Genomic DNA, 26,083 nt, shown 5'->3' on the forward strand with positions numbered 1-26,083 from the left:
TGGAGGAGAATGTCATGACAGACATTGTCAAAGGCTGCGGATATATCTACCGATATCAACGCGACCTGTTTCCCGTTGTCCTCTGCCATCTTGGTGTAATCGGTTGTGAGAAAGTGCCCTCTTTCTGCATGGTTGCCCCCACTTTTTGCTGAATTGCTGATGTGCTTTGACTGAGTGTGCCCTGGGCCTCTGTTAATCATATACCCAGGGCCTATGTTCTTTCCCTAAAACTGCATTGAAGCCTAAGCCGAATTGGCATCTCTGGCCACAGCCCTGCACCTGGTAAATGGTACCACAGGTACCCAGGGCACTGTGACCAGAGAAGGCCTCTAGGGGCTGCAGCACTTAATGTGCCACTCTTAGAGGTCCTGTACGTTTACACTAACACTCTGCCTTTGCAGGCTACGTGTCTTGGTGCAGAACAAAGTGAAGAGTCGACATGGCACACATCTCTGTGTGCCATGCCTACAACGCACTGCCTTGGCATAGATCAGTCACCCTTCTAGCTGGGTGCACTATACCAGTGGTGATGGTACAGGGAGGCTGATCCATTGGTTCTTGACCCACTAAGATCTCTGATCAATTCTTCGTTTATTACATCTATAATACCTACCAGATGGAAGCAGGCATGGGTGTCCCCCATAATTAAAAAACCCACCTTGGACCCCACTAGGCCGGAGAATTTTAGACCCATCTCGCTGCTTCCTTGGCCTGCGAAGGTTGCGAAGTCCTAAGTCAATTCTGTTTTCACTCAACATCTCCATTCTTATAACATCCTGGATGCCTCCCAGCACGGATTCCGTGCTGGACACAGCACGGAAACTGCCCTTCTCAGTGTGACAGAACATCTCCGAACCATTCTGGATTCCGGGCAGACGGCAGCACTGATTTTATTAGATCTCAGTGCTGCCTTCGATACGGTGTCACACGAGGTTCTGCTACATAGACTGGAGACGGTGGGGGGGGTGGTACAAGCCCTGGCATGGTTCAAAGCTTTTTTGACCGGTAGATCCTTTCGGGTCTCCACCCCACCGTTTCTGTCTAAAGAATGTAGCATTGAACAAGGCGTACCCCAAGGCTCTGCGCTCAGCCCGACGCTTTTCAATCTGTATGTCCAGCCATTGGCTGAGGTCGCCAAACGGTGGGACCTGTCCATAGTCTCATACGCGGACGACACTCAGCTGGTGGTGATGCTGAGTGACGAAGCCGGGGCAAAAGCGCACAATTTTAAACAGGGCCTTACTGCAGTAACAGCATGGCTGACGGCGAATTATCTTCAGCTTAATGCTGACAAGACGGAGGTGTTGATAGTCGGCAAAAATGCTACAGCATGGGGTGAGGAATGGTGGCCAGACACTCTTGGCAACCCTCCAGAACCAAAGAAGGAAGTTAAAAATCTAGGAGTCTGGTTCGACTTCTCACTAAGTTTTGTTGTCCATACTAAGAAAGTTGCCGCCATGTGTTTTGGAATCTTGCGAAATCTGAGGCCAATACTAAAAAATTTTGATCCGCCTACGCGTCAGCTTGTGGTGCAGTCTACAATCCTTTCACGACTGGACTACGCAAGTTCTCTGTTTCTGGGAGCGAACCAGACGGAGAAGGCTCGTTTACAACGCGTCCAGAACGCAGCGGCACGTGCCCTGACTGGTCTCCCCCGGTACAAATCAGTGACTGAAACGCTCTCAAAGCTACACTGGCTTCCTATCGACAAAAGAATCCATTTCAAGACTCTGTGTCTTGCTTTTAAAATCTTGAAAATGGACTCACCCCCCATGCTCTGCCCCTTGATGACGAGGTACTCTCCTCGTAGAGCTCTTAGATCGGTGGGACAGTGTTTGGCTGTAGTTCCTCGAGTAAAGCTGGCTCTGACGGGAGGACGTTCCTTCCGCTACCTGGCTGCAAAACTCTGGAATGCCCTACCACTGCAGATCCAGAGTTTAAATGACCTTTTGGCTTTTAGAAAGGCCATCAAGACACACCTCTTCTGTCAGTAGCTGGCTGTGTTATGCTTTCTTTGTTGGCTGTGTATATGTTCTCTCTTCTGATCAAGCGCCGGGACGCCCCTTTGCTGGGGCAGCCGTGCGCTATATAAGAAATTGTAACATAACATAACATAACAGGTGCAGGAGCCCTGTACCCCTATAATGTCTAAGGCCATTCTTAGACATTGTAAGCGCAGTGCTGCCATTAAAAGTATATGGTGCTGGGAGTTTGTCATTATGAACTCCACATCACCATAATAGCTACACTGAAAACTGAGAAGTTTGGTATCAAACTTCTCAGCACATTAAACCTACACTGGTGCCAGTGTGGGATTTAATGAACAATGCACACAGAGGGCATCTTAGAGTTGCCCCCTGAAAACTAACCTACCACTAGTGTCCAGGCTGAGTGGCAGCTTTCATCTGCCACCAAAAGACATGTTTCTGGATCCCTGGGTCAAGAGACCGCTGCTCTCAGGGGCCTGAAACAATGCACATCATGGGACGAGGTGCCAAGCCTCCTCCCCCAGGCTCGGCAGGATTCACGAAGGGGAAGCTTCAAAGGCTTGCCACCTTTGTGAGCTTCCGTAGGCCACTTGATGCTCTCAGCAACTGGTCCCTACTGGTTCTGACCCCCACTTTGGGCGGGAAAACCAAGTGAGGAAGAGAGGTGTGCCGCCTCTGCCAACTCCACCCCTCAGGTGGGGGAGGCAAGGTGAAGCACAACTCTCAGTCCCTGCCATCTTGCAGATGGGGGACTCGGCCAACCAGGTACAGGCTCATGCCCCCCTCCCCATTGGTCCCTGCCTGTTACCTACCTGTAACACCCCTAAATCTAGTATTTAGGGGCACCCCTGAACCTTGCTTCCTCAGACAAGAAGAAACTACAAGGAGAAGAAGAAGAAGGACCAACAGTCGTGCAGCAGCTAACAAGAGGAATTCGCCCACTGACTTGGCTCCAGCCCTACCGGCCTGTCTCCACCTCAAACCTGCTCCTGCGAAATCTCGGTGTGTCTTGCAGCCAGCAACATTAAAAACCCCAGAGGACCTGCCTGCCTTCAACCCCAAAGACTTTGTCTCCTGTGAAGTCCGGATTTGTTCATCTGCAACTTCTGGCTCCGGCCAGACACTGCAAATCCGCCCCACTCTGCACCCGCCGTCAACGGACCGAGCTCGGTAGAGCAACCACCACAAGGAGGTCACCCCGGAGATCCTGACCCGTAATCCGGCCACCCCTGACCAGCCTCAAGCCTCCAGCCGACGCCTGCAGCCTAAATCCAGAAGGTCCCCCAACGGCGACCAGGAGCTGGTAAGAAGAGGACACCTGCACCTGACGCCCCATGGCCTTGGGTGCCCAAACCAATGGTGCCTAACCAACCCCCTAACTTTCCAACTTACCTCTCGAAGTAGTGGTCGCACCCAGAAGACCTTTGTCCCCAAGCCTACAGTGCCTTTGCAAACCGGAGGTTCCCCATTGAAAACAACAGGGCGCCCGACGTCGAAACAGCACCCAGCACTCGGACGCCCTAGTGCCGCTGAGGGTGCACCTTTGGAGCTACTTTTTTTTCCCCATTTGCCCTGAGCCAAAGTCCAGGAGCTTTACTCCCACAACCAAGTGGCCTGCTCATCGGCAGCCACCAACCGGAGGCCCCCTACACCCCTTTGGATAACATTGGGCCTCAGCACTCTGCACCCGGCCGCCCTAGTGCCACTGAGGGTGTAACTAGAGTGCATCCTTGTCCCTGGGGGACCCCTGAGTCTATCCTTAGAACCTCAACTCCCACTACTAAATACTTACCTCAAAACCGTTAACACTATTTTCCTCCATAGGATAACATTGACTGTTTTTCTTGGAAAAGTTTCTAAGTGTGGAGTTTGAAAACCTAAAGAAATTCTTTATAATTGCACTAACTAACAAAAACAATGTTACTTACCTGTTTACAGGAAATGTCCCAGAGTAGTATCCAGGTATACTACTCTGAGTAAGAAAAGTAATCTCAAGATTAGCTTACCTCTAATTTTTACTGAAAAGCCCATTCAAGTCTATGTACTGTATTTACAAAGTATTGTGTTTCTCTGAAACCATACTGTAAGTCAAAACAAAGTGCATATACAATTTCAATTCAAACTGTTTACAAACTGCATTACTACTGTAAAGTATTTATTGCTTACCTGTGCCAGGCTTGCTTGGTTCTAGAAAATAAAATAACTAAAAGAATATTTTTATATCAAAACAATTGGTCTGAAGTTCATTCTTTGAGTGTGTGAATTCATTTGCTGACTCAGTGTGTACAACAAATCCTTAACACTGTCCTCTGATACTGCCTTACTGCTCGACCACACTACCACAAGAAGAGAGTGAGGTGCTATCTAACTTTACCTCTGCCTACCTTTGGGGTTCCACTGGACTCTGTGCACACTAAACCTCATTTTGGTATAGTATATACAGAGCCAGCTTCCTACATCAGTGACCTCAACCAAGGTGGTTTCCATACTAGAACACATACGGAAACCAGACTGGGATGGGTACCGAAGCTGGCCCTGCTCCAGAGAATTGGAAAACTGTTTATTAATACTCTTCTCCGGTATTTTAGAAAGAGGAGGCAGTAGAGAGATAGGCCTCAAATGACTCAAAATTGATCTAACTGTGGAAGGTTTTTTTAATAGTAGAATGAGCTACGCTCGTTTCCAACAGCTAGCAACAGTTGCAGATAGAATAGAAATATTCAGGAGCAGGTTTAAAACAGGACTGATGGTATTCAGACAGGTAGCCAAAATTCAAGGAGGACAAGGGTAGGTAGGAGCGACAGGCTTACATGATTTCAAGGTCTGTCCAGACTCTTCCAAGAAGATGGTGGAAAACTAACAAAGAGAGCAAGAAGACATTTAACAAGGCAGGAAGGTAGATTATCTATCCAACCAGACTCTAGGCAGCTCTCAGAACCCATGGAGTTAAGAGCTTCCACAATACCCGTGATTTTACTGTCAAAGAAAACTGAACGTTGCTCACACAGATTGCGAGAGCAATTTAAAGGCTGGTGGAGCAGGGTGCAGGAGGGGGGAAGTCGACAGATGACAGAATAGGGAAAATAAAATAAATAAATAAATCCTATTACGTCGTCTGTCAACTTCCCCGCGCCCGCTGCGCTTACCTCCACCGGTGCGACTGAAAGCCTGTGGGAACATTTCCTGACTATCTTGATAATGTATTTGTATTTATTACTAGACTCAGAAAATTGATTGGCAAAAAAGGGTGCTTGAGGTTGTTAGATGATAATGCTTCAGTGCCCTTTCATCGAGTCCTTTATCCCTGGGGCAGTAATTCTTCCTTCAAGATCATTCCAATTGCTTACAGTGCTTATGCTGGGCTCTGAAATCCTCATTAAACCACAGGGCGGAAGGGAGTCCACTGAAGGAATCAGCAGACCTCTGTTCTTTCATGGGAGCAGAATGTTGCCCATATGCAACAGCCAGACATTGACAGCCACCTTGTCAGACTCAATGTCCTCACTCATCAGAGGAGTGGATGCCTCAAGCAATGAGACGTCACTACTAGAAACTCTGGACCAGTATGTCTTCTTCATGAAAAGAAACGGGGCAATATTCCAGGCAAAACGGATTATAGCATGATCAGACCACTCAACAAATCTGATTTCAATCATATTCCCAAAGCAATAAAAAATATGGGGTCCAGATTTCCCCTGAATGTCCTAGGCCCGTTACCCCAAGGATTCAGCCCCCCATTGGTCCGTTAGCTGAAAAGAGACAGACCTGAAACTTGTTTTAAATAACGAAAGCAACACTCCCTCCTCATTTTCCTACTCTATCACAATGAAGCATGTTGCACCCCCCAGCAATCGCAAGCGCGACATCTGGCGCTTAACAGTCAGACATCTGTGTCTCTGTGAGGAAGAGAATGTCAAACTCCTCCTCCAGGAGCGAACATCAACAGGTCTTTTTGGGGAGAGAGTGTACTTTAATTAAAGCAGCACGAATGCCTGTGCCCCCCTCCACGCCTCTGAGAAGGGGTGATTGTGTGTTAAAAACTATTGTATCCTGCCCTGGGATGGGGCATGAACAATGAACACCTCAGGCACGGGCTCAGGAGGAAAAGCACACCTACCTCTGCAGGGCGGTCTTGACCGCAGGGAAAGAAGGGCAGTGGAAGAATAAGAAATGCAGGCGTCATTGGCAGAGCTGAAACAAATAGCATGTCTGGCGCTGAGGGCAGACCGAGCACAGACTGGCTTGGCTTACCTAAGGTGCGCCAGAGACGCGTCCGCTGCACATCTGCGCAAGGGCTCCGTTTATATATGCTATTACTATTCTCTAATGAACGACTAGAACACTTACGGAACAAGCATTTCAAATGCAATAGGTCTCGCATTTGCAAGAGTTTAAGCTTTGGGCATCGTAAATGACAATGCCTTTTATTTATGTGTTTTCAAAACTAACACATATATAAAAGGCATTGTCATTTCTAATGCTAATGGCGCGAACTCTGGCAAATGCAAAACCGCTTTCATAGTGGCGGCGCCCCTTTCTTTAGACGCTGCTGGTCGCATTCATGTTACAGAAGAGGTGTCTAAAGAAAAGGGCGTGAAAGCACATTATTGGTGCTTTTACCCCCCCCCCCCTTAAAAAAACCATTAAAAAAAACATTTGTTTGGGGGTGGGGTTAAAAGCGTCCTTTCAAATTAACAGTGTGCACGCCCCTTTCTGTAGGCGTGGCTGCTGTAACCTGATTACGGCAGCAGCGTTAAAGAAAGGGGTGGGGCCACCATGTAAGTAAAATGGTATGGGGGCTTTCACTGAGGAAAAAAAAAGGTTTCATAGCACTGCTGCTAAAGTTAAAGCGGACCGTGCTTCAAAATTAAATAAATAAATAAGCGCGGCCGCTATACTTAAAGCGGGCAGCGCCGCTAAAGTAAATAAATAAATAAGAACGTCTGCTAAACTAAAAGCAGACCACACTGCTAAAGTAACTAAATAAAGAAATGCTGCCGCTATAGTTAATGCGGACCACCATTAACAATTAAAATAAAAGTGGGCGGCGAGCTGCTTGTAGTAAAGCACGTAGTGGGTGGAATAGGGGCAAATCATCGAAGAAAATAGTGCTCACAGCCTAGATAAAGCAGACCATGTAACAACACACATAAAAAGTTGAAACCTCATGGGAGGTTACAAATTCAGTCAAGGCAGTACCAAGGCGGGACTACTAAGCCTATTCAGGAATGAAAACCAACGGTTTAGAAAGGACAGCAACTGGAGCCAATTGAAATTATGTGCGGGACATGGGCGGAGCTTCAAGACCCTACCTGAATAAAGCATGCCTCACAGAGCAGCACATGCATTGCCCAGACTTGACCTAAAAATGGCAGTTCCATTCAGGGAGAATATAAGGGGGCTCGCAACCAAAACTGAAATTTACAACATCCGCCCCCAGTAAATTGTCAAGTGCAACACAAAATATATTGCCTCTCGAAAAACACTTTTACAAATAAGTGCAAAGTCACTTTAAAAATAGATGCGAATTCACTCTTAAAAAAAACACAATACATGTGGCAAAAACGAACTGCAAATATTAAAAAAACAATAGCATGAAGTTAAACAAGCATTTGCAATGCAATAGGTCTTGCATGTGCGAGATTGAGCCATTGGCATTAAAAAATGACGCCTTTAATTTATGTGTTTTGAAAACCTGCAAGCGCACTTTGTACTTATATTCGTTACTTACGAGAAGCAAGGCTGGCAGTAACTGCGCCTCTTTTACTGCCAGCCTTGCTTCTCCTGTCATATAATATTAGCCTAGGTTCGTCACAGCACAAACTAGGGGAGTCTGAATTATTTTCAATCACAATAAAGATACTTACATTCTGATTGCATCGGTGGTCAGAAGAAGTTGAGCTTGTAGTATTTCGTAACAAATCGAAAGCGCCACTAACAGATATCAATCCTGGGGTATAATGCCCATATCATATAGACGAGTTTATTGGATTAGCTTTACAATCGGATCAAGGAAAAACAGGATACAGGAACCTGTTATGGACGGGGAGGCTTGGAAGTGAGATTAAGGAAGCAGATGGTGCAAAGCCTATGCAATGTGGGAGCATCAAATGACCACTGTTTCCAACAGAGATAAAGAAATATCAAAAATGGGAGATAAAATGGTCACTTGTTAAGAATTGCCCTGTGTATGAAATGAGGGTGTTCTGTCAGCTGATTCACAGAGCGAGCAAGTGACATTGGTTCCATCATGTGAAGACATTAGTCAGTGTGCTAAACAATGTTTCTTGAGGTTTGATTAATGATTCAGAATGTTTCTTGGAATATCTTAGCCCTAGTAGATTCAAGGGCAAGTAGAAAGTATATTCAGACCAGACTTGCAGGGAAGAAAATCTAAAATTGTTGAAATTATCAGACTTTTGAGAATTAACCTTTGGTGTGATTATTTCTCAAACTCATATGCTAGAAATTAGTCTTCACCACATAAAGAATAAACTATGTTATTGACAACCCTGCTTTTTTAATTGCAATAAAATGTTGAATGCTAAATTCATCATCTTCAGATCCACTGTAAACCTACAATATGCAATTTAACTATAGAATATCTGCAGGGACATGTGGAAAAGGGAACTACGGGCCACATGTACAAACAATTCTGTTTGCAATTACCAAATAGCATTTTTTTACTATTCACTATTTGCTAATCACAAACAGCAATGTACAAATGTTTGTTTTACACATTTTGTGATTCCCAGTGGGTTGCAAACAGATGGACTTACCTCATCAATATTAATGAGGTAGGTCTTGGTTTGCGACCCATTGGAATCACATAAATCAGGGATGGGGGCCGCAGATCACAATGTCTGTGACTGCTTTTAATAAAGCAATTTTTTAAAATGCAGCCTGTTTTCCTTAAAGGAAAACAGGATGCATTTCAATAAGAAAAATGTAACATTTTCTTTTAAATTTTTTATGAGAAGGCAGTAGACCGTGTGACCACTGCCTGCTCTTAAAAATGTTTTTACTAACAATCACATAGAGGAAGTGGTCCCGTTAAGACCCCTTCCCATTTGTGCATGGGTTACCATCTACTTTAAGTAGGTAGGAAAATGCAAATGTTTTGCAACTGCATTTTGGTCGCAACACACACACCACTGCGATTTGGTATTGGGAAGGGACGCTCTAAACACTCCCCTTCCAATTACCGAGTCGCAAACCCAATTTGCAATTCAGTAATAGATTACCGAATCACAAATAAGGCTTTGTACTTCTGGAAAAGTCTTTTTGCATTCGCAAATGGTTTGCAACCACAAAACTCTTTGTACTTGTGACCCCAAGTGTGGTTTTCTGGGTTTATTCTGTAACAGAGAAAATACAGGGTTACACAGTATTCAGTTTGAAATAAGCATAGTGTTCCCACATGATCCTTATAATTATGCCATAAAATGAATGACAGGAAAAACAAATAACTGTGTTAGATGCATGCTTTGTCTTGACACATTATATTGAGGAGAGGCTTCAGAATGGTGTAATTCAACACTCTGTCTCCTGCTCGGGTCGAACATTTTTTGTAAAAGAGATGACAGGTGGTCTTTGTCTCTGGATTCATTGCATGGCCTAAATAATATTCACATTAAGGATTGTTGCCTAGTACCCTTGATTGCAGAGTTTACCAGGCCAAGTACAAGGAGCTACTTTAAATTGGATATGAGATGATCGTGTTGTTGGTCATGTTTCCCCTTCCTATCTAGACTTTGTCGCAGGAATACCAACTCCACCAGAAACGAAAATGTCTCTGTTCTCTACTAAATTAGACATAACTAGGATACAATTACATTACCTTTTAATCACAGGGTAAATGCTTGCACAAAATAGCATCTATAATAATGAAAACTTCATTTATCTAAGCCTGGCATAATAAGAAAGCTACTTCTCTCTGGAATCTTATAAGAAGCTAACCTTCACAAATCATCCAGTTAAAACACAATTAATCTTTTACAACAATTAGACACATGTATCAAGACAGAGTGTGGGGACATATGAAAACTGCTGACCCATTCTTGTTCTTAAAGAAATGTAATTTGCTAGTGAGTCTCAAAAGCCAGGCATAGACAAATCTTTAAGGGAATAATATTATTAGCAAATAGGCATTATGAAAAAGTTGTACATATTTAATTTATTTAATGATATAAATTGATATTATTCATATAGCTCATCATTCATCGGCCCTACAGTAAACACGAGACTATTCATGCCTGTGTCCATACAGGTGCCCCTTAAGTCAAGATATAAAAATGTTGTTTCCCTGTTTATTATAATTTCAGTTATTTCTTTTAAGCTAACATACTCACAACCTCCATGAATAAAATTGTTACAAAAAAGTGCAATCTTCCAACTTAGTTGAGACTACCAATTGCCGTAGTACACAAATATACGACGAACTCAGCTTCAGCTTATCACAGCTCCCTTGTCTTTCAGACTTTTAAAAAGTCCGCAAATTTGAACCACTCTGTTTTGCTATTGAACTGCATTTAATACCGTCTATTATACTTTTCGACAAAAAAATCCATTATTGTTTCTTGTTTCTTAAATGTTCCTAATTATATTCAGCGTTACTGTGCTCATTACATCAGCATTTAGATATATTCAAAACGTACTCAGACATTCTACAGGTACCATGTAGATAGGAGCCCTTAAGTGGTAGTTCTATCCTTGTCCCAACCTGCTAACCCAAGATGAATAGTCTCAAATTAGTACAAAGGATCATTTCGTTATCTACCTTCAACATTTTCTACAGCCCAATACCCATATAGATTTATGGACCATATTTTAACATAGGATAAACCACTTTATTTCTGCATATTAGTTCACACTGCAATTATAAAATGTGAATTTTAAGTGTATACCAATTTACTCACAGGTAAGTGCAAGAGCTACACAGGGTGGAATGTCGAGGGAACAACCCCTAAATTTGTGGGGCATAAAACAACAGTTTTACTTCACGGGAAAGAAGGGAAAAAACAGAATGTACAAAAGCACTCATGCTACGGATTTACAAATGCGTGAGCATGCAGTATGTACATTTGATCATGAGTAAATGCTTAGCCGTGAGAGCTTCTGTTTAGTTTACAAAAGTATTTGAGAAGCTGGCCAATTAAGTTTACTCAGTAAGTAATGTCAGAATATACTCTTGTTGCAATATGAGTCTAAAAAGACCTCTAGATGCAACAATTATTCCCTAAGCTGGACTTAAGTTTTCACACTGTTGACATCTGCTATGAAACCAACATACCACATGTAATTAGGTCTGCCACTCGATATTCCTCCTTTGATATTCCAGGGTGCAGTCCCTCTCAAGCTGTCCTTTGAAGGCGCAGACACTGACCATTTTCACATAGTTTGGGATTTGTTAAGACAACGTGCACAAATTAAGATCAGCATCAACCAGTTCTGCGTCACTTCACTTTGTGAGTGTGGAAACACCCCTGGGATATTGCGCTCCAGCTCCCAGTCAACTTCCCCACTGCCTTGGACTGTCCCTGGGCGGATCTGCTTCTTGCAGACCAACCTTCTTTGGTGTAGATTTTTTTATTTTATTTTTGCAGACTTATATAGCACAAACTCGACCCAAAGGCATTGGAGCGCTTTAAATATCTTGCACATTTATCTCTTTTCATTCTTCTTGCGTTATATATTCTTTCCACACTCACTATTACTGCTGGCACACATTCACCCTATATTTCAAAATGCAATTTTACCCTCCCCCAAAAATTCTTCTGAACCATTGGGATTTCGTCATGCCTAAGGAAGAGCTAGAAGCAGGAGTTCCTCATTTACCTGATTTTTAATGATGCTAACAAAATGCCTGTAGAATTAAGAAAATACATTTTTTATGATTCACTGTCTGGGTTAACAGGGGCAAGAGATCTTTCGTACACTCCCTTAGGAAGAGAGAGATTATGATGATTATGAAGAAGCAATTAACAAGCTAGCAGTTAGTAGACCACTTTAAAGATACCATTGTTATACAAGACAAAACGAAAGTGAAACATTTGATGAATTTTTGACTGCCCTACAAAGTTTACCTGCAACATGCAATTCCGGAATATTCACTTTTAATATGTATTCTTGTCAGGATGCTTAGCCACAATCTGGGTCTTCTGCTGCTCAAGGTAAGGGTGACCATTCCCTGAAGCCACAATGTCACCATATACTGGAATATATGGCAGACAAGTGTCCTTAAGAAGCTGCCCCCTTCTAGGCGGAAAAAGCCCAAGGCATAAAAAAACCCTTGCTGGGTGAAAACTTCAAAGGAATGACGAAAACCAGGAATCAGGAACTTGACAATGGAATTCTTCAGCTGTGACGAGTCAGAATCAGGAAGTGGAGTGAGCAAGGAAACAACTGAAAGAACACAGCTTTGTTGCGACATACCCTCCAATCAGACTGAAGCCCTTACATTGTAAAAGTACAAAGAAAGGAAATAGCATCAAACATCACATGACAGGAACCATAATGGATTGGTAAAATCAGGAAGAACTAAGGAAGAGACAGCCATTTTTTTTTATTTAAATTTGTTTTTATTGTTGCAGTAAAGTATTTCAGTACAGAATAGACAGTCTGCCGACGTGGCCTCAACATTCAGCCACGAACAGCTATGTGTGCAACGTTTTCTTGCTATATAGAACTGGTACACATAAACATGACTTCGGTGAATCAGTGCATTATAATCACGTAAAGGCTCCTGCAGGCTGAGAGGTGATGGGACGGTATCGCCATAGGGGCGATGAATAAAATCAGATGGGTACTTTCATGCCGTAACAGCGCCGAATCTGGATCTGTACTGTGCACATAACAGTGTTACCAGTGAACAGGGGGGTAACGGAACTGTGGGAGGGAAGCATGTAGGCGCTAGCAGGGTCTAAGTAGGGAGATAATGGCGGCGGGTGTTGAGGGGGAGGGGGGGGGGGGGAGAAACCCATGGCCGGCCGGACATGCGAGAGGGTGCCTAGGACGCGGGGGGTTATCTGGGTCCGACTCCGGGGTGGCTCACTGCAGGCCAAAACTACCGGTCTTCTCGGGTGGGGGGAGGGGAAGGGTCAGGCGAGTCTCCAGCTTGCGTGGACTGGCGGAATCTGTGAAGGAGCATGGCCCATTCCATGGAGATGGGAAGTTTGCGCGCGCCCTTGGCTTCTTCTTCCCTTAAAGCGTCTTCCTCCGCTGCCGCCCATTTGCTAACCGCCCCTTTCCATTGTGCTATGGGAGGACCCTCTGGGGATCGCCAGCGCATGGTTATACATCTATTGGCTAGTAGGAGCGCTAAAGACACGAAGCGCCTATGCACCGGTTCACGCTTAGAGATGTGGAAGATGCCTAATGCACTGGACTCCCAGGTGGCTAGTGTAGTGAGACCCGTGAGTTCCAGTAGTGTATCGTGCACCTCCCGCCAGAAAGATTGGAGATCGGGACAGTCCCAAAACATGTGACGGAAGTTCGCAGCTGGGGAACAGCATCTGGGGCACAAGAATGGCGTGGAGGGGTAGAACTTCTGCAATCGCGCTGGGGTGAGATATGCCCTGTGTAATATGTAATATTGAATATTTTTGAAGCGGGCGTTCCTAGAGACGCGTTTAGGGGCCTCAAGAGCTTTAGTCCACTCCGAGTCGTGCAGAGCACGGCCTATGTCCTCTTCCCAAGCGGTACGTAGAGTCGTCAGGGGGGTGTATGAGAGTTCCCGGATGGATTTGTATAGCCATGTGACCAGGTGGCGACCCACCCCCATATGTAGGATAGTATGTATTACTGGATGCGTGTCTGGCTCGCCATTTTGGAGATTGAAATGGGGTCGGTATCCGTCGAGCAGTTGCCTATACCTGAGGAATTGGCCTGGGGGGAGCCCGGATTCTGCGACTAGGCGGTCCAGCGGTTTCAACTGACCCTCCTCGAAGAGTGATTCTAGATCTGTGATGCCACAGCGGGACCAGTCGGCGAGTAGTGGGGCCGCAAAGTAGGAATCCTGCTTGGGGCCGCCTATGAGCGGCAGCAGCGGGGAGTATGGGGGTCTAGCGGGGGACAGCCGGTGTATCCGCAGCATACATCGGCGCGCTATCGTCACCTGGAGGGGGTAAGTGCGCCGTGGCTTGGTGCCCGGAAGGAGCAGACGGGTAAGTTCCGGAGTCGTGATTCTACCAGTAGAGGTAACCGTCTCCTGAGGGTAACGGTCCGCTGTCCAGTAGGACAGCCACTGGAGCTGTGCTGCGAGGAAATATGCCTCGAAGGATGGAGCTCCGAGTCCCCCCTGTGTTGTGGGGAGTTGAAGAGTTTTCAGGGCGACTCTGTGGCGGCCTGCTCCCCAGATGAGAGTTCCTAAGAGGGAATCAACGTCGCGAAAGAAGGATCTGGGTGGTGTCACCGGCAGGTTCGTGAAATGGTAGAGGAGCCGGGGGAGCATCACCATTTTAGCAAGGGCTATCCGTCCAATCGGGGCCAGTGGTAATTTATTCCAGAAGGCTACCGTCGGGCGCAAACTCTCGAGTACCCTGCGGTGGTTGCCTTCAAAGATGTCCGTCGGAGAATGGTATAAGCGGACGCCGAGGTATCGGGGAGCTTCCGTGGACCATGAAAGCCTATGAGGTCCAAGGTCGATGTCTCGGGGGGGTAGGTCCGGGTGAAGGGGGTAAATCGTGGACTTGTCCCAGTTGACTTGTAGACCCGAGGCAGTTGCAAAGTCCGCCAATGTGGCCCCTATGGGGGTTAGGTCCATTTCAATGTCTCGGACATATATGAGGAGATCATCCGCGTACATGGACACACAATGGGTCCCGTCTGCAAGCGGTACTCCCCAGTCCACACCCTCCTGACGCAGCCGAACCGCCAGCGGCTCGACTGCTAGCGCGAACAAGAGGGGCGACAAGGGGCAACCTTGTCTTGTGCCTCGTAGGACTGCAAACGCCGGTGAGATACGTTTCCCGATACGTACTCGGGTAGTGAGGTCGGTGTATAGGAGGCGGGTATATGCCATGAGCGTCGGGCCGAGATTAAGGCGTCGCAGGACCGAAAATAGGTAGGGCCAGGCGAGGGTGTCAAACGCCTTCTCCAGGTCCATAATGAGGCAGGCAGCGCGGGGAAACCTGTCGCGTACCTGATCTTGGATATGGAAGACTCGGCGGAGGTTCTGGGAGGTATTCCTCCCGGGGACGAAGCCGCATTGGTCGGGGTGGACCAGCGGGCGTATGACCTGCGCATAACGATCCGCTAGGATCTTCCCCAGGATCTTACAATCAGCCGACAGGAGTGTGATAGGCCGGTATGACCCCATGTGAAGCGGATCTCTGTGGGGCTTAAGAAAGGTGACAAGCACGGATTCCCGTAGCGACTGGGGCAGTTTCCCCAAGTGGAGTGACGCCCCGAACACCCGTGACAGACGGGGAACCACCAGGGGGGAGAATGTTGCGTAGTATTCTAGCGGGAAGCCATCCAGTCCCGGTGCTTTATTTCGGGACATGGCGCGTATCGCTTGGGTGATGTCAGAGGGAATTATCTTGGCGTCGAGTGTGCGCTTGTCGGAATCCGAGATCGTGGGCAGCGGCAGAGGGTCTAAGAACTGATCCGCGGTAAACGGGGTATAGCATGCCGGGGCTTCGTACACTCGTGTATAATGGCGCTGGAACGCTAGGAGAATCTCAGCTTGTGATTGCACCAGCACACCCTCCGGGTTGAGAATGTCCGTGATCGGCTTGATTTCGGTGTCCTGCTTCGCCATCCAGGCCAGAAGCGCCCCGGTTTTGTCTCTGTCTTTATGCACCCGAGAGGCGTATGCCCTGAAGTTATACTTACGGAGGTCAGCGCAGGCAGTTTGATATTCCGTTTTGGCCTCTGCCGTAAGTACGGCGTGTTCCTCCGAGTCGTCAGGCCGTTTGGTGAGAGCAGCTAGAGCTTGTTCCGTCGTCAAGAGTGACCGTTCTAAGGTGCGGCGGACCCCCACTATCTGTTTGATGCATTCTCCCCTTGCCACCACTTTATATGCATCCCACTCCACTAGTACCGATGACGTTGTGTTCTCATTGTGTATAAAGTAGTCGCGTATGCTGGTTTTGTGCGCGTCCCTGAAGACCGGGTCTGTTAGGCAGTCTCTGGGGAGGCGCCAGGTGGGGACCGGTGGATGCGGGGGGCGCCAGGTAAGCCGTATTATGTGGGCATCATGATCTGAGAGGACCCGTCCCAGGTAATAAGGAAGAGACAGCCATGATGCAAAAGGAAAAGAAAACAGAATTAAAAACTTAACTGGAGAGCTTTAAAGGGCAACAGCAAACTGCCAGACAGGTGAGTACCATTTTGGATCTGGAGAGGCGAAGAGAAGCAACCAGGGGACTGGAGGCATAAGAGAAAGCAGACCCGGGTAAATGAGACTTATAGAACGCAAACCTGGACTTCCTACTGCATTTTATGACACCCGGGAACCACATAATCACGCAAGAAACTGGAGACCTTGGACATCCAGATGGCTGAGATGTCACGGGGATTCTGCTCAGGAACAGAACTATGCTTGGGACCATAGAACATCGGCATATAGGGACTGAGTCACCATACTACCTCAGTATCCATGAGCCCGAGTCTGACTAGCTATAGTGCCTCACTTGCCTTCATTACCTTTCCAGAGAAACAAGTGAGTTGGCACCCCAGAACACAACACTCTCAATCCTCTCAGGGATCGCGTAACAGAACACACCCTTTCGCTCACTCACTCGTACTTGCCCACAGTAAGATAAACAAGCATTTGCAAATCAATAGGTCTCACATTTACGAGAGTTTGAGCTATTGGCATTGTAAATGACAATGCCTTTTATTTATGTGTTGTTTTATAGCAGATCAATAAAAGACATTGTCATTTACAATGCCAATAGCATAAACTTGTGCAAATGCGAGACCTACTGCACTTGCTATTAAAAATAAAAAAAAGCATAAGGAGGTAGAGTGCCCTGCCTGCAACAGCAGGCAGGCCAAAGCTATTTGAGAAAATAGTCCTCGGAGGCTGTAATTAAAGCCTACTGAGTAGCAACACGTGTAACAGGGAGTGTCGCTGTGGGAGGTTACAAAATGAGACAAGGAGGTACTAAGGAGGGACTACTAAGCCTTTTGACCAATGAACAGCCACAGTTTACAGTGGACAATGACAGAATCCAATCAAAAATATGGGCGGAGAGTGGGCAGAGATTATAGTCCTTACCTGAATACAGCATATGAGGGATCTCATCGCCCTCCAAGGCCACTGGCCACTTCCCGATCCCATCTGCGGGCTCATCTCCTTATTAGGCCTCGCTTCCTCCTCTTACCCCCCCACGACACCACACCCTCCGTTGCACACACCGCCGTCACCTTGTCCCCCCCCCACCCGATCCTCTCCCCATCACTCCGCCCTTGTCCGTATTCCTACTCAACACCAGGTCAGCGGTCAAGCACCATCACGAGCTGTTCGTCTTACTCGATTCAGAGAAACCTGACCTACTGCTCTTGACCGAAACCTGGTATTGTGACTCCTCCCTCCCTGTTCTTCTGGCCACCCTACCCCCCTCCTATGTGGCCTTACGGGCCGACCGCCCAGCAGGTAGGGCTGGCGGTGGGGTCGCCTTAATCGCTCGGTCGGAATTGAACTTTCAACCACTTCCCTTTCCCCCTATCCCCCCTGCGGACTTTTTGGTAGTCCGTTCTCTGTTATCCTCCCCGCCCATTACTTGTCTCCTAATGTACCGCCCTCCTCAGTCTTCGACCACGTTTCTACCGGCATGTCAAGACCTGTTGGCCAATTTGGTGGTCAACTACGCCTCGGTCTTGGTGCTGGGAGATTTTAATTACTGGCCCTCAGACCCACATGAGTGCACAGCCTCAAAAGAATTCACAGAATCTCTCCTGTCTCTTAACTTTACACCGCATATAACTGTCCCCACTCATTCCCATGGGCATATACTCGACCAGGTCTGGTCCCTTAATCTCCCAGTGGCCTCGGTGGCAGTCTCTCCCTGCCCCTGGTCCGACCACGCCCTCATCTCCATCTCCATTCCCCGTAATCCGGTATCAAAAACTCCGCATGCCAAAAACACCTGGGCGCGGAACTGGAACAGACTAGATCTTCCCTCCTTGACCTCTCTGCTTCAAAATTCTTCTCCCACCCTCTCTGGCTTATCATCTGCCTCTCAAGCCAAGGCCATTAACACCTGGCTGGCTGGTGGCTGTGACTCAATGGCTCCCCTACGCCGCATATCCATCCGTCGACCTAAGGACTCTAACAGGTGGTTTAACGACCACCTGAAAGAGCTTAAACTGAGCACCCGACGGGCGGAGAGGCAATGGAGGAAAAATTACTGTCCTTTATCAAAAACTCACTTTCTCACATCACTGGCCAAATATAAAACAGCAATCCTTGCCGCAAAAACTACTCACTTCTCTGCTAAAATAGCGTCTGCTGAAAATAAATCCAGGGTAATCTTTGGCATAGTGAATGACCTGGCATTCTCAGACCGAACCTCAACCCATATCCCTCCCTCCCAGCCTCTCTGTCATCAACTCAACGCCTTTTTCCTAGACAAAATCGTTACCATCAAGGCCAACATTCCACCACCTTCACCTGCATTTGTCTATCCTTCCCCTCCCGTTGTTCAATGCCCTCTCACCTCCATTCCCCCCTTTACTCAGAAATCATTTCTGGCGATCCTTCCCAAAGTGAAGTCGGGGTCTCCGGCGGATGTCTGTCCGGCACGTATCCTGCAGCAAATTTACTCCTGCTGTCCTGAACCCCCCATTGTCTTTCTCAACAGCTCCCTAGCACAGGGTGTAGTGACCCCTGCGCTAAAGGCAGCCACTATAGTACCCATTTTGAAGAAAACTGGCGCGGACCCTTCCATCTTAGCCAACTATCGCCCCATCTCCTTGCTGCCCTTTCTGGGCAAGGTGATGGAACGCCACGTCACCGCGGTACTTAGTGCCCATATTGAGACTAATGGGGGGTTGGCATCTCGCCAGGCCGGATTCCGTCCCAGACATTCAACCGAATCGGTTGTGGTGTCAGTCCTAGACAACCTCAGAAAGGGTATGGATGACAACAAACACCAGGCACTGGTCCTGCTTGATCTATCCGCCGCCTTTGACACGGTGGACCATACCATCTTACTGTCCCGTGTCAGGGCGGCTGGAATCGGGGGATCAGCCCTGGTCTGGCTCTCCTCCTTTCTGAGGGACCGCACCCAGGCAGTGCGACTAGGCAACTTCTCTTCCACTCCCCTCCCAGTCACCTGTGGTGTTCCCCAGGGATCCTCTCTCTCCCCCTTACTTTTCAATCTCTATATCTTTCCTCTTATCTTCGCGCTCCAGCAGCTGGAGGTCACCGTGTACAACTACGCGGATGATCTCCAGCTCATCTTTGATCTGTCCTCTTCTTCCCTCTCTGTCTCTAACTTTCAGTCCACTATGACATTCATCAGGGACTGGATGAACCACAACCATCTTAAACTGAACCCGGATAAACCGAATTGGTTCTTACCGGTGGTTCATCCAGCCCCTGGAACTCTCTTTTCTGGCCCCCCTCTCTTGGGCCTGCACCTTCTCCCTCAACCACGGTCAAAACACTGGGTGTTAAAATGAATCATCAGCTCACTCTCCATTCACAAATTAGCTCCGTGGTCTCTTCCTGTTTCCTCACTCTCCGCACTATCCGCTCTGTCTCCCGCTTCTTCTCCCCTCAGGCACTTAAGATTATCATGGCCGCCCTGGTGATATCAAGGCTGGATTATGCCAACGCCCTCTATCATGGCATTCCAGCATACAGCCTGCGAAGACTTCAGTTGATCCAGAACCAGGCGGCCCGGTTGGTCCACGGACTTCCACGCTATCACCATTCTACTCCCCTTCTTAGGGAGCTTCACTGGCTTCCCGTAAAAGAACGTTCCCTCTTCAAGACGGGCTGCATGGTCTTCCAGGCCCGTCAGGGCACTGCCCCCGTTTTTATTTCTTCTTTAATAAAGCCGTATGTTCCCACAAGAGAGCTCCGGTCTTCCTCCAAGTCCCTTCTTCAGATCCCCCGCTTAACACGTAAAAAGTGGGGTGGGGCCAACTTCTCCACCTTGGCTCCAACATTCTGGAACTCCCTCCCTGACCATCTCCGTTCTGCTACCCAGTATCTCTCCTTTCGTAAAGATTTAAAAACTTTCCTTTTCAATCAGGCTTTCCCCGCCTAGTCTCCATTCCTACTACTCTCGTCTTTTCCCTCAGTCGCTGATCCTGCTCACTAGCGCCAAGAAACCGTATGGTGTATGCTGCGCTTTAGAAATGTTTTAAATTAGAAATTAGCATGCCTCGCAGAGCAGCGCATGCACTGCCGAGGCTCGTCCTAAAAAAGGATACAAATCCAATGAACTCTAGAAGTGAGTAGATGCCACAAAGCAAATGGGTTATTTTAAAGTAATTACTTGCTGAATATGCCACATGCCATAGCACCTTTTAAGAGTTTACCAGCAAATGAAACAACATTGAACAAGGGCCAGAGACTCATTTGGTTTCCCACTTAACCATTTCTCTGGAAGGCTTTAACACTTGGAGAAATCTTGCATGCCTTCAGCAGTCAACGATGTCCAAGGAAAAAAGATTTATACGTCCCAAGCCCCATGCAGCCCCATTTTCCCCTGTACAGCTCTCTGTTTCTAGCCAGCGGAGTCTGTGCTATAGAGATATCAAAACATGCACACATAGGATACACAAACGTGCATTGGTTTCATGCCAGTCTCACAAGTCACAACAAAACACCTGGCAGCACAAAAAGGATGCAGTGTCACAAATGTTAGAAGGAAGGTTATAAACACAGCATTCCTTCAAGCTATTATTATCCATGTGACACTTAGGCATCGGCACCCCACGTAGGTGAAACGTGATTGTCAAACATTAAGAGTGTCGGTTTTGGGGAAGCCAGCAGCACACAAAGCGGACGCCACACATGGCTCAAGATTCCGACTGCAGTCAACTACAGTTGTGTTACATCCGAGAAACAGATCTAACAGGCGACAGCCCTTGTCTCATTTTGTACCTTAAAGATTTTTTTCATTTCAGAAATGAAATTTTAACCCTAAAATCAAGGTTAATCCTAACAACCACTGCAAGAAGCGTTTCAAAATAGAATCGGGGAAGAAATTGAATACACTGCGACCAAAACCATAAAACTGCATTCCTTTTCTAGTTAGTCACATCCATCCTCTCCACAGGATAGATGGCCTTGCACAACAAAAAGTAAGCAATGCTAGCATTCATCTATTTAACTTCTTCCCTCAGGCATTTCAACAGGGCCTTAATAGACACGCCCCTGCCTCCTTTGGACCATGGATCGATTCAAAATCTTTTATTTAGAGAAGCTGTACTTTCTGCATCTTAGAGCTAACCAGAATACCTTTCCGACACAAATTCTCTACAAACATATCCAGGAATGCCAGCATTAGGAAAAGTGAAAATGTGCTGGAGGCTTTTAAGGGTCTACCAGTTATTGCCCCTTGTGTCCCCACATCCATTTTAATTAGCAACATAAAGAACAGAAGAGGATGATTCAGGTGGCATGCAGTATGAGGGGCCGGAAATAGTTGGGTAAGTGTAGGCTGTGAGACTAATTCATGTTCGCTGTAGGACAGAAAGAGATAGATAAGCAAAGAGTTGGCAAGCTGAAAAGTTGGGAATAAGATTCATCACTATTTTTTTAAGAACCCCTAACCCCTGAGACATCAAGGCCATTTACAAGGGACGGGTCAGTTTCTAGGCCAGAAGACCTGGCCACAAGGCTGATCGCACATCCATTGGAGTGCTCTGAGACAGCTGTGTTTGTATACAGATGGAGAACTCACATAGTGGGTACTGGGACCGACAGAAAGTGTACTGTGATATTTCCCTGAGATGACCATGGTTCTGCAAGATCGCTGGTTACCAACCCACAAGACTGCTCAGTCCGTGCACCAGTGGGTGGTTGTATGTGGGTCGACATACACTGAGGGAACACAACAAAACAAATGTCTGCCACTGTTCAGCCAGAAGGCCAGATATCAAGCCACTGGAATTCAAATAGTATGTCCAATGCAGTGCGTCCAGGCAGCTTTTTTATTTTTGCTGATTTATGTAGTGTGCACTCGACCCGAAGGTCTTGGAGCACTTTACATGAGCACCAGTACGTTACACAAGGACACATTCGTTTTTGGTAGGCGCAGGGAGATTAAGTGATTTGCCCAGAATCACAAGATGTTGAGCTGACGCCGAGGCTCTAACCTCGTTCCCCAGCTCCAAAGTCAGCAGCTCTAGCTCTACAGCTACATCCTCTCTCCATAGCTTGGCATGTGTACAACCAGAGGGCCACGTCTACTTCTAGACCCCAAGAAATGTGAGCTACTGTTGTACCGGGCAGCTAAGCCCTCGGTACAGTTCTGCAAGCGTTACCACATAACCCCTGCACTGGGCAATGACAACAAAGACAATCTTGTTGATTAGACCAATATGGAACAGCCCATCGACATGGTCAAAGTGCAGTAAACAGTAGAGTGCAGTAACTGTCCCACGGTTCCAAGATCTACCCACGAGAAATGGCATGGTGGTGGAAGACTCTGAGGTCACATCTGCATAACAACGATCTGAACAATGCAGTGTTTGAAGATGGCTCCTATTGGTTTAATCAAGGGCACCTGTATAGCTCAATGGGTCAGAGTTTCCAGGGAGTTGTTGTGTGCGTTTGAGACTGAATTCAGTGTACTTTGGGCCCTTACTGTTTGTCTCCTTACAAGTGACTGAATAGGCAGGTAATTGCACATTCACGTTGTCCAGGGTTTATGTTCGGAGTTGTGTGTTAATGGCTGCTGTTGTAAGAGGTCATTTGTGGTGCTCTGTTCAGGCCCACACCATTATTTATATCTGCCCTTTCGTAATACCCTGAATATATATACCCCCGGCATTGTCTGTCATATTATTGCTTCCGAACATTATTCAGTTTATCACTGGAATACCCGAGTAAAGGAATGCAGCACTCTTCCTATTTTCTTTCTTTGTGGACACCGATGTAAAATTAACCTGTTTAGAAATCAGTATTTGCATCCCCGAAATATATCTGAGAATTACATCTCGGCACATTTATCCTAAAAACAGTACGTTTTAAAAGGCTTCGGTGGTAAATGAACCCCCCCAAAATGCTAATGTTCTGCTAAGCATCGCAGAGGACATGTATGCGCAGAGTTAAATGGCAGACTAACGTTCAACTAATGAAATGAGTGCCACTGGTGTAGGTGAGACCACGTGATATGCCACAGCTCCTCAGTTTGCGGCCAGTATATTACTGAACCAAAACAAATGCAGTGTGCGGGTAATATAATGAAGGGTGTGCACGTGCGTGTTGATGTGGTTTCGTGCAATTATTGCAGAATGGATGCTGAACGAAATCACCTCGTAATCTGAAACTTTCTGTCATTTACATAGCGCACAGCGGTCAGAAGCGCTGCCTAAAGCTGCAACTGCAGCGCTTTTGGAAGGCATTCAGATTACATTTTGTACCAACAGGATCGTCAGCATTTTACTTTGCGAGAGCACACTAGAGAACAGAAACAGCAAAAATTGGCGGTTCAAAGGCTGAAGGGCAGCCAGACTCCTTAATCCGAAATATGTTCCACTGGCTATGGTTCCAGGAAAGAAAGGCAGCGCCATTTCTCGCGCCAGTGGTGGCACGCAGCCCCAGGGGTCACCGCAGCTCACACAAAGTAGGGGCTGGCATTCCTGGGATGCCAAGGGGGGACCCAGGGAGAGCCAGGCGCGAGCCGGTCTCTCCCTGGGCAGGTTCGCGCGAGGAACATCAACAGGTGGGGGGCTGATTAGCAGAGGGTTGAAAAGGGGAAGTCAGGCGGGGATTAGCAACTGCGTGGCGGGAGGCGTGTAGGGAGGTTGTTTTGCCCCACCCACCCTCCCTCTTTTTTCTTTTTCTTTCTTTATTTCTGGGTTTGTTCTTTTGCGGTGCTCTAGGCACTGTTTTAGTTTAGGTAGGTTTGCCACTGTTAGGATGGGTGCCTTTGTTCTTTTGTAGGCGGGTTTTTGTTAGTGGGGGTGGGCAGCCTGGAGCGGGTTGGCCATCCTGAAGGGTAGCGTTGGGTAGGCTAGGGTTAGTAGGCAGGAGTTTGTTCGGGGTTTTGGGATTTAGGTTTCGTAGGCTCACTGTAGAGTTGAATTATGTAAATAATAAATAAATAATGAATATGTTTATGATATTGATGATGCACCTGTCCTAAAATAAAAGTGGCCTTTCTTGCTCCTAAAAGAAGGTGTGGACAATGTTTTCTTGCGCGAAGATCTGAGGTGGGGGAGGGCGGGGTGAAAGGCTTCGCAGATCTGTTGAACAAGGAAGCAATAAACAATGCGCGACGTCGGGAACTGCGGGCGAGCTCTTTTTGTGCATATAAAGTGTCAATAAAGCGACTTGCAAGGTAGCTGTTGCCAAGGTGTGGAGCGGCCGCCATTGTCCCGGGCTGCTTGGAAAGTGAAATGTTTCAGGAAAGCAAGTCATGCCTGTAGTAGAAGAAGCTCATTAAAGAAAATAATGCTCACCGACTAAACAGGTATTTTCAATGGAATAGGTCTCGCTTGGCATTGTAAATGACAATGCCTTTTATTTATGTGTTGTCGCGTCTCTGACCCTTACACAATAGACAGGAGACGGTAGGGTGTAGCAGATACTTCCTTTATTATGTTGATGGCTTGTTGGTACTGCATGCTCTGCGCCCTGACCTCTTGCTCCGAGGTCCTGATCCTGACCGCCCTCATCCCCTCCCCTGACCGGATGTGGTGTCTGGTGTCCCTGTCCCCAAACCCTGAATCCCCAGGGTCCTAGTGCCATCGTGTGGGCACGACATGTGTTTTAAATCCAACACATATATAACAGGCATTGTTATTTTGAATGCCAATAGCTCAAACTCTTGCATATGCGAGAGCACATTAATGTTGACCGCGTTCATTTATTTAGACGCTGCTCACTGTATTCAGATTACAGTGAGCTGCGTCTAAACGAAGGGGCACGGACAATATTAAAGTGAGAGTGCATATGGTGCATTTTAACACAAAGTAAAAATAAAAAAATTAAGACACATTCCGTGCGACCGCTGAAATTGAAAGTGGCACGCGCTATTAATTAATAAAATAAATAAGCGCTAATGTGAAAGCAGGCAAGCAGCTGCCTGTAAAATCAATAATTAAATAAGTACGGTCACTAAACTGAGAGCGGACTGCGCTGTAAATTAAATAAGTGAATAAAGTTAAAGGGGACCGCGTAGTAATTTAAATAAACACAGTAGTAGGAGTACTAGTGCTGCGATGTTGTGTGTGGAAACGGGAAAAATATTAAGGAAAATAGTTCTCACCAACTTATAAAGCAGAGCATGTAACAGCACCAGTAAAAGGTCCAGTCCTTATGGGTGATAACAAAAGGAGACAAAGCGGTACCAAAGATGACTAACAAGCCTCATAATGAATGGGAAGCCTGCGTTTACGAAGGACAATGGCACAAGCCAATAAAAAATATGGGTGGAGAGTGGGTGGGGCTTCTTTTGCATACCCTAATACAGCATGGCTCGCAGAGCGAGCAGCGCATGTACGTTGCTGCTACGCTCGACCTAAAAAGACCTACTGAGTAACAACTAAAGTAAAAGGGTCAGTCCTCAATGGAGGTTACAAATGAAGATAAGGCGGTACTAAGGAGGGACTAACAAGCCTAATAATGAACCAGAAGGCAGCATTTACGAAGGACAATAACACTAGCCATTGACAAATATGGGCTGAGAGTGGGCGAGGCTTCAAGTACTGATGGAAATGGCCCTTTTTGCAGGGTTATCCCCAAACTTTTTGCTTTTTCCTCCTATTTTTCCCTGACCTGTGTGTGTTGGTTTTATGACTCTGGGCACTTTACCACTGCTAATCAGTGCTAAAGTGCATATGCTCTCTGTGTAAATTGTGTTATAGATTGGTGTTTCCATGATTGGATATTTGATTTACCTCTTAGCCCCTAGTAAAGTGCACTGCTTGTGCCAGGGGCGGTGAATGAAATGCTACCT

This window comes from Lissotriton helveticus, chromosome 3_1 (assembly GCF_964261635.1).
Source record: "Lissotriton helveticus chromosome 3_1, aLisHel1.1, whole genome shotgun sequence".
Taxonomy (NCBI): Eukaryota; Metazoa; Chordata; class Amphibia; order Caudata; family Salamandridae; genus Lissotriton; species Lissotriton helveticus.